Consider the following 26489-nt stretch of genomic DNA (forward strand, 5'->3'; position numbering starts at 1 on the left):
AGCTTGGAGGTCTGTGACTAGCGGTGTGCCTCAGGGATCTGTGCTGGGACCATTGTTGTTTGTTGTCTATAACAATGACTTGGATGATAATGTGGTGAATTGGATCAGCAAGTTTGCTATGGCACTAAGATTGGAGGCGTTGTGGACAGCGAGGAAGGCTTTCAAAGCTTGCAAAGAGATCTGGACCAATTGGAAAAATGAGCCAGAAAATGGCAGATGGAATTTAATGTGGAAAAGTGTGAGGTGTTACATTTTGGAAGGTTAAACCAAGGTAGGACATACACAGTAAATGGTAGGGCACTGAGGAGTGCGGAGGAACAAAGGGATCTGGGAGTTCAGATACATAGTTCTCTGAAAGTGGCGTCAGAGGTAGACAAGGTTGTAAAGAAAGCTTTTGGCTTACTGGCCTTCATAAATCAAAGTATTGAGTATAGGAGTTGGGATGTTATGGTGAGGTTGTATAGGACATTGGTGAGGCCAACTTTGGAGTATTGTGTGCAGTTCTGGTCGCCTAACTACAGAAGGATATCCATAAGATTGAGAAAGTGCAGAGAAGATTTACGAGGATGTTGTCAGGTCTTAAAGAGTTGAGTTACAGGGAAGGATTAAATAGGTTAGGACTTTATTCCTTGGAGCGTAGAAGAATGAGGGGAGATTTGATAGAAGTTTACAAAATTATGAGGGGTACAGACAGAGTAAATGCAAGTAGGCTCTTTCCACTTAGATTAGGAGAGATAAACATGAGCGGACATGGCTTTAGGGTGAAAGGGGAAAGGTTTAGGGGAACATTAGGGGGAACTTCTTCACTCAGAGAGTGGTGAGAGTGTGGAACGAGCTACCATCTGATGTGGTAAATGCGGGCTCACTCTTATGTTTTAAGAATAAATTGGATAGATACATGGATGAGACAGGTCTGGAGGGTTATGGACTAGGTGCAGGTCAATGGGACTAGCGGAATAATATTTCGGCACAGACTAGAAGGGTCAAACGGCCTGTTTTCTGTGCTGTAGTGTTTTATGTTTCTATGGAAACCTAATCCCGCCAGTGGATGAAGTTTCCTAAAAAATCCAAAGGCCACTTGGACAGTAAGGTTGGATGGGCAGCGAAAAGTTTCATTTAACTATCACTATGATGGCCTTAATAGTCCTGTCAATTGTCGGCGGGCGCGCTGCCGACTCCCACGCACGCCCACCGACTGAAATATCACGTGTCATTTTACACTCATTCGGGTCAGGCCCGCACCCACCTGACGAGCACAATATTCTGCCTAATGTGATTTGTCTTGCCATGGCGAAGAGGGTTTTCCCTGTTCCTGTTTGTAGCTACTGCTGCCAAGTATGCCATCCCCATCTGTCTTGCACTACCCTCACACATCTACTGTAGCTCATGTGCAATTGCTCTGTAATGTCAGGCATCCAACTATGCCTAGGTTAACCCCTCTAACTGCTCCCTCCACTTTGTGCTCTAGAACAGATCTCAGTAGCACTGTAGGTCTCTGAAGGGGGCAGGTACAGACTTCCCTATAAAATCAGTGAATATCATAGACAGACAGCAAAGATTCTGTATGATCAGCAGAGAGAAAAGGCTACTTGGCTTTGCAAGGTACCACAGCTGGATGTGGAGGAGGATAGTCTCTAATTGAAGAGACTCATCCTGCAGTCTTCTACAGGTTCCAGGAGATTTGTTCTGGAATGGCCAGGATGAGGAAGAATCATCAGAACAGGCTTTATTGCTGGTAGTGGATTTAGAAACTCGCTGAAAACTGAGGAAAATGCTTGGAGACAAAATTGCTACTGGGTGAAATGGAGATGCAGAAACCCATTGCAAGTTGGGAGCAACTGTGGACTGTTTGTTACAGGGACTGTAATTGCATGCAAATTTCAATGGGTGCTAAATATACAAGAGGATTGTCACTTTCTGTAGTTTGAAAAATAAGAAAAGAAAATAGTGCTTAATCACTTGTGTTTGTGGGTCATTTAATACAGTAAAAGTTTTAAAACATGAAATCTTGGCGTGTCGTTATTTCAGCTACTAACTGTAAGTTCAAATCTCCTTTCAAATGTTATCGTTCTCATTGAAGACTGTAACAAAATGAATAGTAAACAGGAGCAGCTATGAGTTTGTGAAATAACAGAGAAAACCATTAGGTAAAGCAGGCCAACAATTGTTGCTAACTTAATAAAAACTTTATTGCATAACGCTTGGGTGCAGAGTTTTCAGGTTCACCCACTGATGCCAACTGAGGCTCTGAATAAATGAATAAAATAAAGTTTCAAACATGTAAGATTCTAGGAATGAATTGACTTCAAAAAGATAAGTGCAGTAAAATATCCTTTCTATTTTTTGCATTAGGGCTTGAAGCATTTTTGTATTGATTTTTGCATTGTAATCTCTGGTGACTTAGGGTGAGTTACAATCCTCATAGAGATCAAGGGCTAGAATTTTTGCAGAGTTGTGGAGATGCTGTGGATCTTTAAAGATGGCGGACAGCACCCAGATCTGGAAGTCCCAGCCCCATTTCTGGAAGATCTCGTTTTTGCGAGTAGGGGAAAAGGGACACACAGGTGTAAATTACAAATCAGTTGGGCTATCTAATCTCAGTGCACAGGACAAGCAGACCTGCTTTTTGCTCCGGAAATGGCCTCAACCCACAGTGTATGTTCCATGACTTATGTTGGAGACCGAAATGCTCTTGAAGGATGGATAAGGCATATGGAACTGTCAAGCTGTTAAGACATTTAAACGCTCTGCCCTTTAAATACTGCAATAAACTGATTGCCTGTGTCTGTGAGAGTATAAACAAAACCTGTCCTGACAGATTCAATAACTGTTGTTTGACATAACTCTATGCACTATCATTAAAGCATTATTAGTGCTTTACTGCTTTCCACAACCTATCATTATCACAGTGGAGGGCAGTAGGTTCAGAGTTTGATTAACAGCTCAAAGAGGTTATCAATGGATTAGCTGTCCTTTATGTGTGGTTATTAATACAAATGCTTGTTTTTTTGAGGTATTAAATATTTGAAGTGATTTAATTGTATTAAATGGACTACATGAAGGGAACTGCTTGTTATATAGTGAAATCTATCTATAGATATTTCAAACCTTATTTTCTGTCATTTCAGCATGACCCCTGAGGTCTGGCTGTGGCATGGAGGGTGTAAGGGCGAAGAGTGGTAGGTGGGGGATCATGAGTTAGCACTGAGTTGGAATAGGGGCTATCATAGTTCTTGGGGATGAATGGGGAGTTATGAGTTGGCAATAAGTTGGCACAGGGACCATAAGGAGCTATGGGGATGAGTGGGTAGTATTGAGTTGGCATGGAGGGTACGAGGGGCTATTGGGAGGAATGGCATGAATTGGCATGGATAAGGCCTGGAGATTGGGTGGGAGCATGAGAGGTTGTGCTGGATGAGGCCTAGAGGGCCTATTATTTAACAAAACATCTTGGACAAAGTCCCAGAGAACTGGAGGTGGGCCTTTTAACTAGCCTGCCTTGGCACTTGGCAGATCTGTGGCCTCCCCTGATCTGTGTGGGCCTGACTCAGTGGGCCTGACTCCAAACCTATACCCTGGAGTGAAAAATCACACCCTTCGGGGCACAATTTCCTGTGACAACACATCCGCAAGGGTGGACCAAGCCAGGCAATTACCCAACTCGAGCTACCTGTCTCGGAAGTAAAAATCTGGCCCAAATAAACTGAAAAGGAAACCCCAACCAACCCCTGATGAGAGGAATAGATGGACAAGATTTCACTTCTGTAAACATTTTTTTTATTCATTCATGGGATGTGGGCTTCACTGGCTGGGCCAGCATTTATTGCCCACCCCTAATTGCCCTTGAGAAGGTGGTGGCTAGCTTCCTTCTTGAACCACTGCAGTCCATGTGGTGTAGGTACACCCACAGTGCTATTAGGAAAGGTGTTCCAAGATTTTTACCCAGCGACAGTAAAGGAATGGTGATATATTTCCAGGTCAGGATGGTGAGTGACTTGGAGGGGAATTTCCAGGTGCTGGTGTTCCCATCTATCAGCTGCCCTTGTCCTTCCAGATAGTAAGGGTTGTGCGTTTGGAAGGTGCTGTCGAAGGAGCCTTGGTGGGTGGCATCTTGTAGATGGTACACACTGCTGCTACCATGTGTCATTGATGGAGGGAGTGAATGGCACCACATCCACAAACAATCAAGCGGGCTGCTATGTCCTGGTTAGTGTCAAACTTCTTGAGTGTTGTGGCAGCTGCACTCACTCACTCCTGACTTGTGCATTGTAGATGTGGACAGGCTTTGGAGAGTCAGGAGGTGAGTTACTCATTGCAGGATTCCCAGCCTCTGACTTGCTCTTGTAGCCACAGTATTTATATGGCTAGTCCAGATCAGTTTCTGGTCACTGGTAAGCACCAGGATGTTGATAGTGGTGGACTCAGTGATGGTAATGCTATTGAACTTCAAGGGGCGATGGTTGGATTTTCTCTTGTTGGAGATGGTGGTTGCCTGACACTTGTATGGTGCGAATGTTGCTTGCCACTTGTCAGCCCAAGCCTGGATATTGTCCAGGTATTGCTGCATTTGGACATGGACTGCTTCAGTATCAGAAGAGTCGCGAATGGTGCTGAACATCATGCAATCATTAGCGAGCATCCCCATTTCTGGCCTTATGATGGAAGGAAGTCAAACCTAAAATCAACAATAAAATTAAGCATGCATTAACTAGACAAGATGAATTTCACTTTAAGTAGTTGATACATCAAAGGTATGCTTTATAAAACTGTAACTACTCATATACAGTTTCAAGTTTCTCAAACCCGGCCTCCGGTACTTAGAATTTTTCACTCTTCCCATTCAAACGACTCAGCTGTGAAGTTAGCTCACTGGCAGCCATATTCTACCTGAGGTACCTGACAAAGCACAGGTCTGTGAACCCCCTCTCACTCAGGCCATGTCAGCACTGATGGCATAGTTTACCAGAGTTCCTTTTCAACCGACCAACCCATAACACACAGTTCACAGTTTTGTCCTCTGATATAAACTCTCAACTCTTTTGTATGTCTTAACTATTCTCATTGTGTTTAGGATTGAGCTCCTTTAAACTTGCTTGCACATCATTTCCCTAAAAGCTTCTGGAGTTCTATTTCTTTTCTTACTGCCAAACAAAAGGCTGTTATTTTCGTAGAGAGCTTTGCTTGCTTCTCCTCACACAAATTCTATGTTATGCAATTGCCCTGCTGCAGCACAACAGGCTGAAAAATGACACCACCTCAATTAACTTTAGTCTTTTTTTTTGCTTTCATTCCCATAGTAACCTCAGCCAGATAAAAGCAAAATACTATGGATGCTGGAACTCTGAAATAAAAACAGAAAATGCTGGAAAAACTCAGCAGGTCTAATGACATTATGGAGAGATCTTTAGCTTTGCAGAAGGATCATACAGACATGAAAGGCTGTTTCTCTCTCCACAGATGCTGTCAGACCTGCTGAGCTTTTCCAGAATTTTCTGTTTTTATTAACTTCAGCCAGAGTTTAATTTCTCAGAAATGATGTCATAGTCAATCAACCTAATCACCCCCTTCCCAGACTCTCTCTAATTTTATTTTGGACTTAAGGGGATATCTCACAAATACATTTATTTTGTCAAGGACACAATTCATCACAGGTGAAATTTGCTCTAAAGGTGCTTTGCCTTGGATGATAACACATAACAGTGAGATATGGTTTGCAGTAGATGCTAACAGTCAGATGCAAACCATCACCAGTTTTCATCACTGGCATTCACTCACTTGTTTGGGAGTAGGAGATGCTCGGAGCTGTTGTGACAACAGAAAAGTAGGGATGTTTGAAGCCTTAGATGGAAAAATATTGGAACATAAGTTACATGAATTAATAGCTAAACTATTTGATACAAAAAAGGAGGGAAAGAAAGACTTGTATCAATATAATGCTTGTCATGATCTCAGGATGTCTGAAAGCACTTTACTGCCAATTAAGCACTTCTTGAAATGTAGTCGCAGTTGCAATATGGGAACTGAATATCTAACACAATTATTGGCAGCCCAGTATTTAGGTGCATGCATTTCTTACAGATTGGATCAAAGTAATCAGTTACGGCCATATTTGCAGGTACCAGTAGAGGAAGATACACTGTAATTCGAATCAATAAGACGATTTCAGCTCTATCCCCAGACAAGTGTACAATTCGGTTTGACTGTTTACTTCCACAGTACATTTGTACTACAGTTGGTTTATTGTTGGAGGTGACTGTCGCTCAGTAGGGTGTCACTAGACCTGACTTCTGATGACAAAATGTCAAAGGGGAAGAAACTGCTAAAATGTAACTGGCATTTCATTCTCTATAGATATTTTCTTACTCCCTTTGAATTCTCTACTATCTGGCAGGGGGAGTAACCTGCTTCCCAATTTTTTTTTTGCCAGAAATTCTCTTGAACTAGCTGATAAATCATACACCAATACATTTTTGGGAAATTTGGCGTCTTGATTTTCAACCTTGCCTCCTTTTCTTTTCAGAATATTTAACTTTTGTGCATTCCATGCTCCCCTTCCAACAATAAACTTACTGTGTAGGGGGTTGATAACACATCACAGCACCATATATTGGGGCACCATACCTGGCTGTATTATTGAAAATAGAAGAACTTCAGAATCATGCATATCATATGAAGGCTTGCTTTCTGAAGCTATTTGTTACTGTTAATGTTCCCCTTGTTTTCATACTAACCTTCACACATCCACAGTTTGAATTTCAGAAAAATATATGTTTGTCAAACTTCCAGATCAATAAAAGTTAATTGCATGGAACAATGTTTGGTGAAAAAAACAGACTTCCAGCATAGTGCTAGTGGACACAAACGCATACAGTTGTTTTGAAAATTATTGTTTTGTTGATCTAAATGTTGATTCTGAAAACTATTATTCATTATTGTTGTACTGGTGGCCAGTTGATTGCTGGTCCAATTTGTGGTATAAATGGCTGGAATGAGGTGGGAAGACAGATGGCAGATGCAATCCAATACAGTCTGAGCAAATACATTTTTCAAGAAAAAAAAGCAAGAAACAAAAATGTATATTCAATGGAGAGGCATCAAAAAATGTGGATGAACAGACAGCTCCATGCCTCAGGGAAATTATGGAGCGCTTGCTCGTGCGCATGTGCGAAGTTCGCACTCGGCCTGCTTGGTCTCCTCCCCCAACTCGCACAGGCAGCGCCTAAGCACTGTGGCTCGCATTTCACGCTGGCTGAACCTTAATTGGCCCGCCAGCGTGAAATCACAGTCTGGTGCCTACCGCAGGCGGCGGTCAGCTTCCTGACCGCCCCCGCCCGCTCCCACCAAGGGCAAAATTCTGCTAATGACATATTTATATAACATGGGTTAGGTTACATTGGATGTTTGCTGTTTGCCAATTAGCTACTACATTTTCTACATTACAGTAGTGACTACACTTCAACAAAGTACTTCATTTGATGTACAACACTTCGGGATTCATGAGGTTTTGAAAGGCACTGTGTAAATGCAAAGCTATTTCTCTGTCTTTCTTTTCACAGTTAGAAAGAGTTCTTTGAAGCCATAAGGAGCATACAGGTTAAATTTAACAAAGAGGGAGCTATTCCATTGGGACAAGCTCCCCTTAAACTGGGCTGGTACCCTGATGATTCAAACAGTTATGGCAATAGATGAGGCTTTAAACTAATGAAAGTGGGAGGTGATGAGACAGTTCAGGTAAGGATATATTCAAAAGCAGAAAGAGAAATATCAAGGATGTAGAGCAGCAAAGCTATTTGGGTGAAAATTAGCAGAGTGGGTTAGAAAGAGACAGAGAATATAACAAAGATAATAGAGCATTAGAGCCTAAGGTGACATCAGGGAAAGACAGAAAAAAAGTTGAAGCTAAAGGCACTGTGTGCAGAATCATTCATAACAAAATATATGAATTAGTAGCAGGGATAGCCATTTTGGAGAATTGGTTGTAGAGTTGCCAAAATTGTAAACTAAATAAACCAGGATACTTGACCTCTGGAAGAGATAGGCAAGTGGAAAAAGATGAAGGTGGGCCTTATAATAAATGGCAGGATAAAGGCAGGAAAGGGAAAGGATCTTAACCTGGAAAGTTGAGATATAGAATCAGCTATCAGCTTGGGTGGAGCGAAGAAACAGCTCGGATCTGAAAACACTAGTGGCAGTAGTTTATAGGGCGCCTGACAATAGTTGTAGTGTTGGGCAGAGTAAAAATTAGGATATGATTGTTGCATACAACAAGAGTAATACTGTAATTAGCATTTTGACCTTTATGTGGACCGAGCAAATCAAATTTTCTGTTATCGTGTGGAGGACAAGTTTTCAATATATACAAGATGTCTTTCTTGATCAGTATGTTGAGGAACCAAATAGGGAGCAGGTTGTTTTAGATCTATATTGTCCAACAAAACGGCGCTAATTAATAACACCTTGGTCAAATGGCCTCTAGGGAGGTGTGATAATAACATGACAGAATTTTAGATTGAATGTGAGAGCGATTTGATTATGACCAAAACTAGGGTCTTAAACTAATCAAAGCCAACAATGTAGGTATGAGGGGCAAATTCACCAAGGTATATTAGGAAAATCAATTTAAAGTAGATAAGCAATGACAAAAATTCAAAGAATTAATTCATTGTTCAAAACAAATATACATTTCCTTAAGGGATAAAAACCCAAAGGAAATGTGGCCCAATCATGGATAACAGAATAACTTTAAAATAATAAATTAAAGAAAGAGGCTTGTAATGTTGCAAGAAAGAGTAGTAAACCTGAGAATTGGAGGGATTTTCGAATTCAGCAAAGAATGACCAAGAAGTTAATGAAGAAAGGGAAAATAGAATGGGAGCAAACCAAGAAACATAAAGACAGATTATAAGTTTTCTATAGATATGTAAAGGAAATGATTTACAAAAGTAAATGGGTCCTTTAGAGGCAGAGACAGGAGAAATTATAATGGGGGATAGGAAAATGGTAGAATGATTAAACAAATACTTTCTGTCTTCATGGGAGAAGACACTAAAAACATTCCAGACATAGTGGGGAACCAAGAGCCTATTGAGAATGAAGAACTTAAAGAAATTAATATTATTTAAAAAATAGTACTAGTGAAATCAATGTGACTAAAAGCTGGCAGATCCCCTGGACCCGCTTCCTCGATTTTAAAAGAAGTGGTTACAGAAATATTGGATACATTGGTTTGGATCTTCTAGAATTCTGTAGATTCTTAAATGGTCCCATAACCCACTGTTCAAGAAAAGAGAGAGAGAGAAAAGAAGAAAATGTATGCCACAAAAACAGAAATTGTAGCTCTGAAGAAGGGTCATACGGACTCGAAACATCAACTCTGTCTCTCCCTCCACAGATGCTGTCAGACCTGCTGAGTTTTCAGTATCTGCAGTATTCTGCTTTTAAAATATATGCTAGTTGGCCTGACAACAGTGTTATTATAAGGACATGATACCTGGATATAAATTATAATTTGGCAAAGTCAACACGGATCCATGTAGGGGAGATCATGCTTGACAAATCTGTTAACAGCTTTTTGAATTTGTAACTAGCAGGGTAGATAGGAGGTGGAAGTAGTGTTTTTGGATTTTGAAAGATCATTCAATAATGCACTATAAGAGGTTATTATACAAATTAGGGCTCAGAGGGGAATATATTGAGCATTCATTAATAGAGGGCAGCAGAATTGGAATAACTAGGTAAGTTTTGGGTCAGCAGATTGTGACATGAGTGCTTGAGTCTTAACTATTGACAGTCTTTATCAAGATTTCGATGAGGTATCCAAATGTAATTAATCCAAGTTTGCTTGCAAGCAATACAAAGTTAGGAGGGAAAGGTGTGAAGAGGTTACAAAGAAGCTGCAAAGGGATATTGACAAGTTAAATACGAAAGAACATGGCAAATGGAATATAATGTGTTGAAGTGTGAGATTATCCATTTGGTGGGGTAATTAGAAAAAACAACTTTTTTAAATGGTGAGAGACTGGGAAATGTTGGTATTCAGATGGATCTGGGTGTCCTTGTACATAATTCACAGAAGGTTAACATGCAGATACAGCAAGCAATTAGGAAAGGAAATGATATGTCAGCCTTGATGACAAAGGGGTCGGAATATAACAGTAAATATGTATCACTGCAATTGGAACTTTGTTGAGACCTCACCTGGAGTATGGGTGACACTTTTGGTCTCCTTACCTAAGGAAGGATATACTTGCCTTGGAGGGACTACAAGAAAAGTTCACTAACCTGATTCCGGGGATGAGAATATTGTGCGATGAGGAGAGATTGTGTAGATTAGGTCAATCTTCCTAGAGCTTAGAAGGATGAGAAGTGATCTCATTGAAAAATGTTCAGAAGCTTGACAGGTAGATCCTGGGAGGGTGTTTCCACTGGTTAGGGAGTCTAGAACCGGAGGTCACCATTTCAGAATAACTCAGTCACTTAAGGCTGTATTGAAGAAATATTTCTTTGCTCAGAGTTGTGCATCTTTATAATTCCCTACCAAAAGAGAGCTGTGGATTCTTGATTGTTGACTATATTCAACAACAACTTGTATTTATACAGTGTGTTTAACTTAATGAAAATCCTAAGGTGTTTTACAGGAGCATTATACACAAAAATATGACACCAATCTTTGTAAGGAGATAAAGATCAGATGGCCAAAAGCTTGGGCAAAGAGGTAGGCCTTAAAGTAGAGAAGCAAGTTAGCAAGGTGGAGAGGTATAGACTTCCATTACTTCGTTGAAACAGATGCACACAAGGGAAAACATAGCTTGATTGACAGCTTTCATTCTTCGATCTATTTTGTCAATGGCTTGATGTTTATTTACACAAGATAAAGAGGTGTCAAGTGTTTATAGTTTCTACTATTGATACTTTAAAGGTCTAGTTGATTGCAAATGAAGAGCAATTGGCAATGTTGAGTGAGTGTCTAGTCAATGCATAAATAATGAAAACAAATCTGAAAAATTGAATATAGTAGGTTAATGGTTTTGGCATTTTGCTGGCATATTGCATTCCCTTTGAATTTTGACAAACCTCCAACTTTACCGAGCCATTAGAAATGTATAACTCAGCAGGTCTGGCAGCATTTGTGAAGAGAAAAACAGAGTTAACATTTCCAGCCTGTATGACCTCTTCAGGGCTAAAGAGAAACAGAAATGTGATGGATTTTATACTATTTAACAGGAGGTGGGGCAAAATAGAAGGTCAGGCTTATGTGAGAGCTAAGGAGAAATCTGACAAAGATGTCATGGACACAGAACAAAGGGAGTGTTAATGGTAGTGTTAAAGACTAAAGAAGGTGCTGATAGGGGCATTAAGGTAAGATAGCAGAATGTGTTATTAGCAGAACAAGGGTCAACGTTCTGTCAAAGCAAGACATAAAACCAAGTGACAGATGACCTTGTTGTGGGGTGGGGATGGGGGTTGGGGAAAAAGGATAAAACAAATTTTAAAAATGAACAAATAAATAAATATTTTTTTTAAAAAAGGATTTAAAAAGAGATAAAGATGAAGGAGAGAGTCCATGATCTGACGTCTGTAAAATCCAGAGGGCTGTAAAGTGCCTAATTCGAAGATGAGGTGATGTTCCTCCAGTTTTCATTGGGCTTCACTGTAACATTGCTGCAGGCCAAGGATGGACATGTGGAAGTGAGAGCAAGGTGGCAGGAGGAATCGTCCCAGATTTGCACTAAGTGCGGTAGTGGGCATGTAAAATGATGTTTTACCTCCCGGTCATGATGCTGGATTTTTACGCCGTATTGTCCCAAACCTGCCTCGTTATTTATGCATTCCCAGGAAACACACTATTTGCATGGCTGCTGGGCTCCGATTTGCCTGCCAAGTCATCACCTCACCGATTCATCAGCCAGGCACCACATTTAAAATACAGCTGCACTAAGTGCTTCAAGCCCAGGACTGCAACAAAGAAGACATGGCCCCAAAAGGCAAGAGGACCGCTGCCCTCAAGTGTCCTTTGGACACCTTGAAGGCCCGGTGTGATGTCCTCTAACCCCACTCTGGCCTCAGGAGGGGCAGCAACATTACCACCATGGCTTGGTAGGCGATGGCATTGGTTATCAGTGCCAATGCTGCACAGAAGAGATGGCCATCCAATGCACATAGAGGATAAATTATCTCATTTGTGCACCCAAGGTATGGCAGCCATCTTATCACTCTAAACTCACACACTCAAGAACATCACACATTCACTGGCATCTCATTTGCTGCCAACTCAAGGGACATTACCAACCATTCTCACACACGGATCCTCACCATCCGATCTCATCTCCTCTGGAGACTGCCTCCTCAGGCATCACCGTCTTGAGGCCACTTGCACAAATCAACATGTGGCCCCACAAACACCCTGGGTTATCCTTCTTCCCGATTACAGCCCTGATCCTGCAGTCGTTTCCCTTGCCTGAGGCCACTTCTCCCCCTTTGCCAAGCAAGATCTTGCCCTGCAGCCATTGAAAAGCCACCCACATATGGCTGATCTGGTAGGTAGAGATCTGCTGTGGTGCTGCTTGTGAAGTCTGGTGCTGATGATTGCAAGTGCTGCCCGAAGCAAGGTAGGCAAATAAACCTCGAAGTCCCGGGCAAAGTCCAGCCCACCAGGTGCATATCGCTTATGTGCTGTTATAAAACACATCGGCATGTTTTCCTGCTGACATGGGCAGACGATCTAATGGGGGTGGGGGGAATGAGTCTGGCGGGATATGCTGATGTATCACAATGAGGTTCCTGACATCCGATGGCGAGGAACACAGCCCGCCATTAAGCAGTCATCCAGTCATCCAAAGCGGCCATCCAGTCTGTATTTAGCCTCCCCAGTGCAGAGGAGACTGCAGAAAATACAGTAGACCAAATTGAAGGATGTGCAAGTGAAGCGCTGTTTCCCCTGAAGGGAGTGTTTGGGGCTTGGATAGTGAGGAGGGAGGAGGTAAAGGGGCAGGTGTTGCACCTTCTGTGATTGCATGGGAAGGTGCCATGGGAAGTGAATGAAGAGTTGGGGGTGATGGAGGAGTGGACCAAGTTGTCACAGAGGGAACGGTCCCTATGGAATGCTGACGGGAGTGGGGGTGGGGGGGAAGATGTGTTTGGTGGTGGCATTATGCTGGAGTTGGCAGAAATGGTGGAGGATGATCCTTTGTTTACGGAGGCTGGTGGGGTGGAAAGTGAGGACAAGCGGGACCCCATCATGGTTCTGGGAGGGAGGGGAGAGGCGGAGGTGAGGGAGAGGGATCGGACATGGTTGAGGGCCCTGTGAACCAAAGTAGGGGCAAGGCCTCGGTTAAGGAAAAAGGAAGACATGTCAGGAACACAATTTTTACCAACTCCAGCATGGGTGACTGCTTTGTGGAACACCTTTGCTCAATCCACAAACATGACTCAGACCTTCCTGTTGCTTGCCATTTCAACTCACGATCTTGCTTTCATGTCCATAGGTCTGTCCTTGGTTTACTGCAATGTTCCAGTAAAGCCCAATGCAAACTGAAGGAACAGAACCTCATCTTCATATTAGGAACTTTACTGCCTTCTGGACTTAAAATTGAGTTCAACAGCTTCAGAACATGAGCTCTCTCCTCCATCTTACCCCTTTTTTAAATGCATTTTAAAAATATTCTTATATTTTTATTCATTATTTAAGAAAAATATTTTTTCATCCCTTTTCCCTAACCCCCACCGCACCCCCACCAACAAGACCACCTTTCACTTGTTGTTCTATTTTGCTTTCAGAGAGCTCTGACCCTAGTTCTGCTATTACCACATTCTGCTATCTTACCTTTATGCCACTATCAGCACCTCCTTTAGTCTTTAACACTACCATTAGCACTCCCTTTGTTTGTATCCATGACACCTTTGTCAAATTTGTCCTCAGCTCTCACCTATCCCTGATCTCTTTTGCCCCCCCCACCCCCCCCCTCCCCCAAACAATATAGAGCAGAATTTTAATGTCGCCGGGCAGGCGCAGTGGGTGGGCCCAGGAGCGGCCGGGAAACGGCCCATGTCTGTGATCAGCCCCTGACTGCGATTCCACGTTGACTGGCCAATTAACAGCCAGCCAGCATGAAATGTGTGCTGAAAGGCTCAGCGCTGCCCGGGTGGGGGCGGGAGAAGGGCGAAGGCTGAAGTCAGTGCAGGCGCGGGGGAGCGTGGAATGAAAGCTCTGTGAAGGCAGAGAGCTGCCTCAGGGAGCTGAAGAATTTAAAATCATCAAAAAAAATATTAAAATGCAGAAAGAAAATATCCACACATCGGACTCACTCACCTAAACATACAGAATATAAAAATTCTGCTCAAACACTTTTTTTTATTATATCGGAAACCTCATCCTACCCTTGGATGAGTTTTCCTCAAAAATCCAAAGGCTGCCTGCCCGATTCGCCTGCCTGCCAACCGTAATGTTGGATGTGCAGTGAAAAATCCAGGCTAATTAATACATTAATGGCCTTAACAGGCCTCTTACTTGTTGGTGGGCGCGCTGCCGACTCTCGTCCGCATCCAGCGACTGAAATATCGTGCGAGTGCGCGATAACATTGGGCCGCTGGCCTGACAGCGCACGTTATTTTATGCTCGGGCGTGTTGGGCACATGCCCACACATCGAGTGAAACATCTTGCCCATAAAATCCATCGCATTTCTACTTCCCTTTTGTTCTGAAGAAGAGTCATACGGACTCAAAAAGTTAACTCTGTTTCTCTCTCCACAGATGCTGCCAGACCTGCTGAGTTTTTCCAGCATTTTCTGTTTTTAATTCAGATTTCTAGCATCCGCAGTATTTTGCTTTTACTTTAGACATGTATTTAAGACATTTCTAATGGCTTGGTAAAGATGGAGGTTTGTCAAAAAGGGGTTCATACTATAGAGAAAGCACTGTGCCAGCAAAATGATAAAACGATTCACCTATTAAGTTCAATTTTTCAGATTTGTTCCCATTATCTATGGCTTGACTAGACACTCACTCAATATTGCCCTTTGTTCTTTCTCAATGTAGTGCAGTTATTGAATTCAAGGTGAAGACGCCTCTGTAATTGTTCCTGCTTTGACATGGGGCAAAAAGAGTCCAAGGGAATCCAGGAAAAGTGGTAGATTTGCTTTTGGAAATCTTCTAGCTATTGAACTATATGAATTATTACTTGTATATAATCTTGCAAATGTTAAATCCATTATTTATATGTCATCAAAATTACAGTAGAGTTCCATTTCATAGAACCTCCTGGTTCAAAGTAGCATTGGTGAAGGCTGAAGCACAGGTCTCTGCCCTTTTGGTTTATGACGCAGAAAATAGAGGGTTTTCATCATCAAATCCTGTTAAGGAAAAGAGTTGCCTTACCTGCTGCCAGCATACCTAAAGATAGGCATTGTGCATGAATAGTAAAAGCAGTGCTGTCAATCCTTAAAAGACAGAACTGTTAAGATAGCTTGGAAAGCTTGGATCAGTTCCAGATTACATTGTGGTTTGATTTCAAATGTGTTGGTGAAGAATTGCAAATGATATTCATACAGAGTGTTAAAGCATTTCAAAAATTTAATATAACAAATTTTTAAGTTGGCTAGAGTATGGTATTAATGAATACAGGGGAAACATCTACAATCATTTTGAGTTAAAGGTACACAAGAATTCTTTTTTAAAAGGTGAAATATTGTGTGCTTATCAAATTGAGAGATTACCCAATGATGAACCTTTTTCATCCTTGCAACCAGTATCTCATTCAGTCAGAATTATGTATTTCTACCCCATCTGCAATAATGTACCTGAATTTCAGTCACTATATCATAAAAAATGTTCGCGTTTCCCACATTAGCCCTTCTTGTGACTCATTGCATAGAGGTTGATTATTTTAATGCTCATTAATGGTTAGTTCTGTGCTCTGGCCAAGGAAATGAGAAGGGATTCATTTTGAAGTCCCAGAATGAAAGGGCAGTTTTCAATCCACCTGTTCCCATTGCATATTGTCTTTCCAAAGAATTTAGGCAATGGCAAGATGTCATCACTGATGGATAGCATATGCCATTTAGTGAGTTAACTCCACAGGATAGGAGTATTCACTGCCTCATTGCAGGCCAACTCTAGTTGAGTTTTATAGTTTCTCCTCTCCGAAGACACTGCTAAGAATTAGCCATTTACAGTATGATTACCATTATTGCACTGAAAGGGATGTAGCGAGTGTTACTGGAGCATGGCTTGTTAGCATTGTAACATTTGAAATCTCACTACAAATTTGGCTCTTGTTTGGGTTGGAGACTTTTTCCAGTTCAATTGTTCACAATAATAAACAGGACCAAATCATATGTGGCTTCAGCTTTTGTTAAATGAAGGACAGGCCTATTGACATTGATACAGCAGATTCAGTATTTATTTTCAGCCCTGCAAGCAGCAGGGGGAACAAAACGTGCCATGACGATTTGAGATGATTGGAATTTGGTACCAATTTTGGCAGGAATTTCAGTAGCCACGTGTAGTGAAGCATCCTCGAGTCTAGTAGCCCTTAGTTCAAAACCAGCTCTGAAGAAGAGCCATACGGACTCGAAATGTTAGCTTTGCCTTTCTCTCCACAGATGCTGCTAGCCCTGCTGAGTTTTTCCAGTATTTTTTGTTTTTGCTTCTCTTTACCCCCATGGTTCAGTCTGCGAGAACCTCCAGCCTTTGTCACTATGTTCCCCAGTCACCCACCAGTAGCTGCAATCTTTCATGATTTACCCACAGTAAAATTCCCTGGTTTCACTCACCCAGGAGCTGGCTGCTCCATTTTAAAAATTCATTCAAGGGAAGTGGGCTTCGCTGGCAGGGCCAGCATTTATTGCCCATCCCTAGTTGCCCTTGAGAAGGTGGCGGTGAGCTGCTTTCTTGAACCACTGCAGTCCATGTGCTGTAGGTACACCCACAGTGCTATTAGGAAGGGGGTTCCAGGATTTTGACCCAGCGACAGTGAAGGAATTGCAATATATTTCCAAGTCAGGATGGTGAGTGATTTAGAGGAGATCTCCCACGTGGTGGTGTTCACACCTATCTGCTGCCCTGGGTCCTTGTAGATGGTATTGGTGTATTGGTCGTGGGTTTGGAAGGTGCTGTCGAAGGAGCCTTTGTGAATTGCTGCAGTGCATCTTGTAGATGGTACACACTGCTGCTACTGTGCATTGGTGGTGGAGGGAGTGAATGTTTGTGAATATGGTGCCAATCGAGCGGGCTTCTTTGTCCTGGATAGTGTCAAGCTTCTTGAGTGTTGTGGAGAGTATTCCATTACACTCCTGACTTGTGCCTTGGAGATGGTGGACAGGATTTGGGGAGTCAGGAGGTGGGTTACTTATCACACAATTCCTAGCCTCTGACCTGCTCTTGTAGCCACAGTATTTATATGGCTAGTCCAGTTCAGTTTCAGGTCAATGGTAACTCTCAAGATGTTGATTGGATTCTCTCTTGTTGAGGGAATGGTCATTGCCTGACACTTGTGTGGCACGAATGTTACTTGCCACTTGTCAGCCCAAGCCTGGATATTGTCCAGGTCTTGCTGCATTTGGACATGGACTGCTTCAGTATCTCAGAAGTCATGAGTGCTGAACATTGTACAATCATCCCAATTTCTGACGGAAGGAAGGTCATTGTTGAAGCAGTTGAAGATGGTTGGGCCAAGGACACTACCCTGAGAAAGTCCTGTGGTGATGTCCTGGAGCTTAGACTGACTGTGAGATATGATTCTGTGAGGATGACAATATCAGGCTGTTGCTTGACTAGCCTGTGAGGCAGCTGTACCAGATGGTTGATAAGTTGGTCGTCCAGTTTCATTCCCTTTTTGTAAATTTGTAGCAGTTTGTTACAGCTGAGTGGCCGGCTTGATAGGCCATTTCATAGGGCATGTAGGAGTCAACCACATTGCTTTGGGTCTGGAGTCACATGTAGGTAAGGGATGACAGATTGTGCAGACATTAAAGGACATTAGTGAACCAGATGGTTTTTACAACAATCGACAATGGTTCCTTGGTCATTGTTAGACTTTTAATTCCAGATTTTTATTGAATTCAAACTCCACCATTTGACATGGTGGGATTCGAACCCGAGTCCCCAGACCATTACCCGAGGTCTCTGGATTACTGGTCCACCTGCAATACCACTATGCCATTGCCTCCCCTACCTCTGCTCCTAGTCCCACTCACCATGCTAATGCTGTTGCTGCTGCTTCTGACTCTGCAAGAAATACTGGATCCCACATTCACCCCAATACCTAGTTTCCCTCCTTCCCTTCCTTCCCTCGCTACCTGAGTTCCAATCTCCAAGCCTTCGTTTCCCAGCCTTTTTGTCTCCTAAACCCCAATCCCCTGAACCCCAGTCTGCAGTCCCCATTCTCACAATCATTCCATTCCCCATTTCCTCCCTCCACTAATCCCCATTCCCCTGACTCTCAGTCCATCATCACTCTCTACCTCCGTCTTAAGTCCCAAACCCCCAGCTCCATTGTCTCTAGTCTAATTCCATGGTCACCCACACTTCCCCTGTCACACTGCCCCCAGTGCCCTACCTCCAGAGTCTGTTCATCCAAGCTCTACCTATTCCTTACTTCGCCCCCTTCTCTCCCTCTGCTACTACAGCAGGAAATTTGGAATGTGAAGATCTTTTAATCTGTTAGCTGTGCCCAGAAGACTCCACAGAAATTCAGGAGGGTTGGCAACCTTAGTCCTGCACTGAATTCTGGCCACAAGCTGCTGACCTGCCTCCTTCTTCAATCTTGATCTGGATCAGGGTCACTATTTGGGCTGATAACCACTCTGACTGTAAACATATATCAACAATTGAAGAAGCCACTCGGTGGAGTGCATTTCTCCACCAAGCTATGTTAACTCAACGTTGTTACAATGCCACAGCTCTTCCTTGAGGCTTTTCCCTAGTTGATGGTCTGTAACTACAAAACTGAAAAAAAATAAACATTTTTCTTAAGAGCTTCCATTCTCACTGAGGAGGCTTCAGGCCAATCCACATCCAAAAATCTTCTCTGAAAACTCTGCTCACATCTTGATAGCTGTAACAAATTCTACCATAGCAACTGAGACAATCCATAATATTCAAAAAGGATCATCAACATTCTAAATAAAATAACCTACAATATAAAAAAAAGTCAATTCACCCTATCTCCCAATGTTAAAGGATCCTTTAAAAAAAATCCCAGATCTGTGTTTGCATCTTTGCCAAAAACTACTTAGTTTTTCCTTGAGCCGTGCCCTATCTGTGTACCAAATTTTGTTGAAATATGTCCATTAGCTTTTGAGATATATTATTTAAAGACAAGTAGACTAACAAATGGATCAAAAACATTACCTCCCCCCACCTTCAGCAGCAGACGCAGGGGCAACAAAGACATTCAGCCTGATGTTAACGACTAATACGATTCTTAGGAACAGCGGAGAAGTTGGTCATTCACTCCTTTGACCCTGTTCTACCGTTTGATTAGATCATGGCTGACTTATCTGTCAGCTCTTTTTTTTCTATTCTTTATTCCATTTCATTTGGTAAAAATACCATGGCTACTACAAAATTGCCAGCTGTCAGCTCAGCAGCAGCGATGGGCCACATGAATTCACTCCACTCTTGTTGGTTCTGAATTGTCTGGCTGCTTCTGTCATCTGTATCCCTCTCTGTAACAAGTTAGTCTTAACATTGCCTATCCAGCCCTTGGTGTTCCTCAGCTCTTGCATCAAGGTCCTCTGTATGCAGGACCATGAAAGATTTTTTAGCTGTTCCCAATCTTGATTCCCCTATTCAAGAAAAAATTCTATCCATCTCAATACTGAGAGGTTCAGTTGAACCAGAATCCACAGGAGAATGAGTTCCAGAGTTCCACTATCCTTTGTGTAAAAGTGCTTTCTCATTTCATTCCTAAATACCTAATTCTAATTTTAAGAGTATGTCCTTTTTCTGAATACACCACCAGCCAGAGAAAATAGTTTCTCTATTGAATTGCTATATCATTATAAGGACCACAATTAGTTCTCCCCATAACCTTCTAAATGCAAGAAAATATAAGTTAAAAGCACAATACTGCAAATGCTGGATCTGAAACAAAACCAAAACTACCTGGAAAAATTCAGCAAGTCTGACAGCATCTGCAGATAGGAATACAGTTAACCGTATGACTCTTTATCAGAACTAAGAAAAATAGAAATGAGGTAGAATATAAACTGGTTGAAGGGGACTGGGACAGGTAGAGCTGGATAGAGGGCCAGTGTTAAGTTTGTTTTGTCCTCATAATTTAACTCTTTTAAACTCTGATATAATTCTGGTGTACTTGCACTATACCTCCTTAAGACCAATATATTTCTCCTAAGGATTTTCTAGTACAAAGTTTACAGAATCCAGTTTGATCCTTACATTGGAAATCTACCTCCAGATACGCCATGCATAATCTATCACAACACATGCCTATAATAATCCCGAATGGCAGTGCTTCATCATTCAAAAGATACAAACAAAAAAACTGTGGATGCTGGAAATCCAAAACAAAAAATAGAAAATAAAAAATACCTGGAAAAACTCAGCAGGTCTGGCAGCATCGGCGGAGAAGAGTACATAGTAAATAGGAAAGGGGTGAAATAGAAGCTGGTTTAAGGCGGGGGGAAGAGAGATGCGGGGGTGGTGGTTGTTGCGACAAGCAAGCAGTGCTGGAAGGAGAGAACCAAAGGATGTCACAGACAAAAGAACAAAGAGGTGTTGAAGGTGGTGATATTATCTAAAAGAATGTGCTAATTAAGAATGGATAGCAGGACAAGCAAGATACAGATAGCTCCAGTGGGGGGTGGGGTGAAATAAGACTAAAAGGACATAAAAGGTATAGATAAATGATCGGTGGAATACATTAAAAATAATGGAAATAGGTGGGAAAAGAAAAATCTGTATAAATTATTGGAAAAAACAAGGAGGAGGGGGAAGAAACGGAAAGGGGGTGGGGATGGAGGAAGGAGTTTAAGATCTAAAATTGTTGAACTTAATATTCAGTCCGGAAGGCTGTAAAGTGCCTAGTCGGAAGATGAGGTGCTGTTCCTCCAGTTTGCATTGAGCTTCACTGGAACAATGCAGCAAGCCAAGGACAGACATGGGCGGTCAACCAGTCTGCGTTTGGTCTCTCCAATGTAGAGGAAACCACATTGGGAGCAACGAATGCAGTAGACTAAGTTGAAGGAAATGCTGCTTTACTTGAAAGGAGTGTTTGGGCCCTTGGATGGTGAGGAGGGGGCAAGTAAAGGGGCAAGTGTTGCACCTTTTGCAGTTGCATGGGAAGGTGCCGTGGGAGGGGTTTGAGGAGTAGGGGGTGATGGAGGAGTGGACCAGGGTGTCACGGAGGGAACGATCCCTATGGAATGCCGCCAGGGGGTGTGAAGGGAAGATGTGTTTGGTGGTGGCATCATGCTGGAGTTGGCGGAAATGGTGGAGGATGATCCTTTGAATGCGAAGGATGGTGGGGTGATAAGTGAGGACAAGGGGGACCCTATCATGTTTCTGGGAGGGAGGAGAAGGTGTGAGGGCGGATGCGCGGGAGATGGGCTGGACACAGTTGAGGGCCCTGTCAACTACCGTGGGTGGAAAACCTCAGTTAAGGAAGAAGGGTGGTGCTGTTGTTGTCTGGCACACTGACCTCTACCTTGCGGAGGCTGAGCGTCAACTTGCAGACACTTCGTCCTACCTCTCCTTGGACCAAGACCCCACCACTGAACATCAAGCCATTGTTTCCAGGACTGTCACTGACCTCATCTCCTCTGGAGATCTTCCTTCCACAGCTTACAACCTGATAGTCGCCCAACCTCGGACGGCCCGCTTCTACCTCCTACCCAAAATCCACAAACAGGACGGTCCTGGCAGACCGATTGTGTCAGCCAGTTCCTGCCCCATGGAACTCATTTCTCGCTATCTTGACTCCCTTCTCTAAACCCTTGTCCAGTCCCTTCCCACCTACATCCGTGATTCCTCTGACACCTTACGTCAGATCAACAATTTCCAGTTCCCTGACCCCAACCACCTCGTCTTCACCATGGATGTCCAATCCCTCTACAACTCCATCCCCCACCGGGATGGTCTGAGGGCTGTCAGCTTCTTCCTCGAACAGAGGCCCGAACAATCCCCATCCACCACTACTCTCCTCTGTCTGGCTGAACTTGTTCTCACGCTGAACAATTTTTCCTTTAACTCCTCTCATTTCTCCAAATAAAAGGTGTGGCTATGGGTACCGGCATGGGCCCCAGATATGCCTGTCTCTTCATGGGGTATGTGGAACATTCCTTGTTCTAGTCCTTCTCCGCCCCCGCCCCCCCCACCTCCCCCACAACTCTTTCTCCAGTACATCGATGATAGTTTCAGTGCTGCTTCATGCTCTCGGGACCTGGAAAAATTTATTAATTTTGCTTCTAATCTCCACCCCTCCATCATTTTCACATAGTCCATCTCTGACACTTCCCTTCCCTTCCTTGACCTCTCTGCTCAATTTCTGGTGATAGACTGTCCACCAATATCCATTACAAGCCTACCGACTCCCACAGCAACCTCGACTACAGCTCCTCACACCCCGCTTCCTATAAGGACTCCAACCCATTCTCTCAGTTCCTTCGCCTCCGTCGCATCTGTTCTGATGATGCTATCTTCAAGAACAGTTCCTCTGACATGTCCTCCTTCTTCCTTAACCGAGGTTTTCCACCCACGGTAGTTGACAGGGCCCTCAACTGTATCTGGCCCATCTCCCGCGCATCCACCCTCACACCTTCTCCTCCCTCCCAGAAACATGATAGGGTCCCCCTTGTCCTCACTTATCACCCCACCAGCCTCCGCATTCAAAGGATCATCCTCCACCATTTCTGCTAACTCCAGCATGGTGCCACCACCAAACACATCTTCCCTTCACCCCCCTGGCGGCATTCCGTAGGGATCGTTCCCTCCGTGACAGCACCTCATCTTCCGACTAGGCACTTTACAGCCTTCCGGACTGAATATTGAGTTCAAGAATTTCAGATCTTAAACTCTCTCCTCCATCCCCACCCCCTTTCCATTTCTTCCCCCCTTTCCTTGTTTTTTGCAATAATCTATAATAGATTTTTCTTTTCCCACCTATTTCCATTATTTTTAATGTATTCTATCGATTATTTATCTATACCTTTTATGTCCTTTTAGTCTTATTTCAACCTACCCCCACTGGAGCTATCTGTACCTTGCTTGTCCTGCTATTCATTCTTAATTAGCACATTCTTTTAGATAATATCACCACCTTCATCACCTCTTTGTTCTTTTGTCTGTGACATCTTTTGGTTATCTCCTTCTATCACTGCTTGCTTGTCCCAACAACCACACCCCCCCTTCTGTCCCACCCCCCAACCCCCCCACCCCGCCCCCCCCCCTCCCCCCACCCCTTAAACCAGCTTATATTTCACCCCTCTCTTATTTTTACTTAGTTCTGTTGAAGAGTCATGAGGACTCAAAATGTCAACTGTACTCTTCTCAGCCGATGCTGCCAGACCTGCTGAGTTTTTCCAGGTATTTTTTATTTTTTGTTTTGAAAAGATACAATTTACTCAGTTATGTATTTCCCTGCGCTGAATCCCTTGACAGTCCAGTGGCTGTTAACAAATTATTTAACCATTTGTTATATATATAATTGATATGATTAGATGAAATAGGAAATAACTTCATATGGGCATGGAACTGTTGTGCCAAATGGTCTCTTTATGTGCTATACATTCTATGTAATTCTGTGTAGCTACTGCACTGATAAAGGTAAACCCATATCATCAAAACAAAACCATAAAACCATGTTTTGATGCAGGGCTACATGGAAATATTAACCCTTCTTTTCCCCTTCTAGATGCTGTTTAGGTAGATATACATTTTTTGAAACCCTTAACATATCTAATACTGTTAGCTTATTTTTATTTTTTTATTTTAAAATTAATAAAATGCAAATTGCAATTATTTATTAAACTGAGGAGTATGAGAGGAGATGAATTTTGTGTCATGTGTCTCCAGTCTGGCCCTGAAATCTATTTCACTCATTGATTATGAATGTCTCTCCTCACATTTCCCTGCTAATCAGTTTGACATGTTTACTGTATGCTTTGACCTTGAATACTGTATGTTAACAAGGAGATATCCAGTGCAAGTGCAATAACAACTTGCATTTTTATAGCACTGTTTAATGTCATAATGCATCCCAAGGCATTTCACAGGAGCGTTATCAAACAAAATTTGGCATCAAGCTGCATAAGAAGACATTTGGACGGGTGACCCAAGTTTTGATCAAGGATATGGGTTAAAGTAGCACCTTAAAGGAGGAATGTGAGGCAGACACACAGAGAAATGTTGGAAAGAAATTCCTGACCTTAGGGCCTAGGCAGCTGAAGGCATGGCCACCAACAGTGGACAGATGAAATTTGGGGATGTGCAAGAAGCTAGATACAGAGAAGTGAAGAAATCTCGGAGGATTGGAGGGCTAGAAGATTACGGAGATAGAGAGCGATGAGGCCAAAGAGGGATTTAAACACAAGGGTAGGAATTTTTAAGTTGAGTCATGGCCTGAATGGGAGCTGATGTAGGCCAACAAACATAGATGTGATGGGGACTGAGACTTGGTGCAAGCTAGTATATGGCCAGCAGAGCTTTGGATGAGTTGAAGTTTATAGATGTTGAAGGTGGGAGGCTGACCAGGAAACATTTAATATGTGCATCTAAAGGTAACAAAGGCATAAATGAGGGTTCCAGATGTACATGACCTGAGGTAGGGTTACTATTATAGAGGATGGAAGCAGGTGGTGGATGATGGAGAGAAAGTGGGGTCAGAAGCTCAGCTTAGGTTCACATAGGATACCAAGGTTGTGAATGACCTGATTCCAAACAAAACTGTAAAAATAATTTTCAAACTTATAGAACATTAATTGTTACTGCACTCACTAACAGGCCAATGGTTTACATCACTCAGGAAAAATCTTATGCAGTAGTAAATTCCTAAATGTTTAATTATCTTAAATTACACAAAACTAATCATCACACCAAACCCACTCTCCAGTTTGTTTTAAAACCCTGGCAGTTGGATGAATGCAGTGACACAAAATATATAAAGTTAGTAAATGCATTACAAAAACAAAAATTGCTAGAAAATCTCAGCAGGTCTGACAGCACCTGCAGAGAGAAAGACAGAGTTAAGGTTTCGAGTCTGCGTGACACTTCTTCAGAACGAAAGGGATGTAGAAATGTGGTGAAATATATACTGTTTAAGTTGGAGGGGGGGACAGGTGAAGCTGGATAAAAGGCCAGTGATAGGTGGGGGCAAAGTAGAGATTGCAAAATATGTCATAAACAAAAGGTCAAGGGGGTGTTGATGGTGGTGATACTGGCTAAAAGACATGCTAATGGTGACATTAAGAGTAGAAAACAGGATGAGCAAGTGACAGATGGCCCTAGTGGGGTGGGATGGGGGGAGGGGACGGTGTAGAGATAAAATAACAAATGGAAATAAATTTTTTAAATAATAATAGAAATAGGTGGGAATTGAAAAATGGGATCAAAAATGGGTGAGGATGGAGGAGAGAGTTCATGATCTTGACAGGGCCCTCAACCGTGTCCGACCCATCTCCCGCATCTCTGCCCTCACACCTTCCTCTCCCTCCCAGAACCATGATAGGGCCCCCCTTGTCCTCACTTTTCACCCCAGCAGCCTCTGCGTTCAATGGATCATCCTCCGCCATTTCCGCCAACTCCAGCTTGATGCCACCACCAAACACATCTTCCCTTCCTCCCTGTTGATGTTATGTAGGGACCGTTCACTCCAGGACATCCTGATCCAATCCACCATCACCTGCTACACCTCAACCCCCTCCCACGGCACCTTCTTATGCAATCGCAGAAGTGCAATACCTGCCCCTTAACGTCCTCCCTCCTCACCGTCCAAGGGCCCAAACATGCCTTTCAAGTGAAGCAGCGCTTCACTTGCCCTTCCCTCAATTTAGTCTACTGCATTTGCTGTTCCCAATGCATTCTCGTCTACATTGGAGAGATCAAACACAGACTGAATGACTGCTATGCGGAACACCTTCAGTCTGTCCGCATGCATGACTCAGACCTTCCAGTCATTTGCCATTTCAGCACACCATCCTGCTCTCATGCCCACATGTCCGTCCTTGGCCTGCTGCATTGTTCCAGTGAAGCTCAACGCAAACTGGAGGAACAGCACCTCATCTTCCGATTAGGCACTTTACAGCTTTCCAGACTTAAGATTGAGTTCAACAACTTCAGATCATGAACTCCTCCTAACACCTTTTTGATCCCCTATTTTCAAATATTTATTTTTTAATCTATATATATGTTTTTCCCACCTATTTCTATTATTATTTTTAAAGTTTATTTCCATTCATTGTTTTATCCCCACCTTTTAGCCTATTTAAATCTTTCCTCCCACACCGTTCCCTCCCCCCGCCCAACCTCCACTAGG

Source organism: Carcharodon carcharias, chromosome 3 (genome assembly GCF_017639515.1).
Source record: "Carcharodon carcharias isolate sCarCar2 chromosome 3, sCarCar2.pri, whole genome shotgun sequence".
NCBI lineage: Eukaryota > Metazoa > Chordata > Chondrichthyes > Lamniformes > Lamnidae > Carcharodon > Carcharodon carcharias.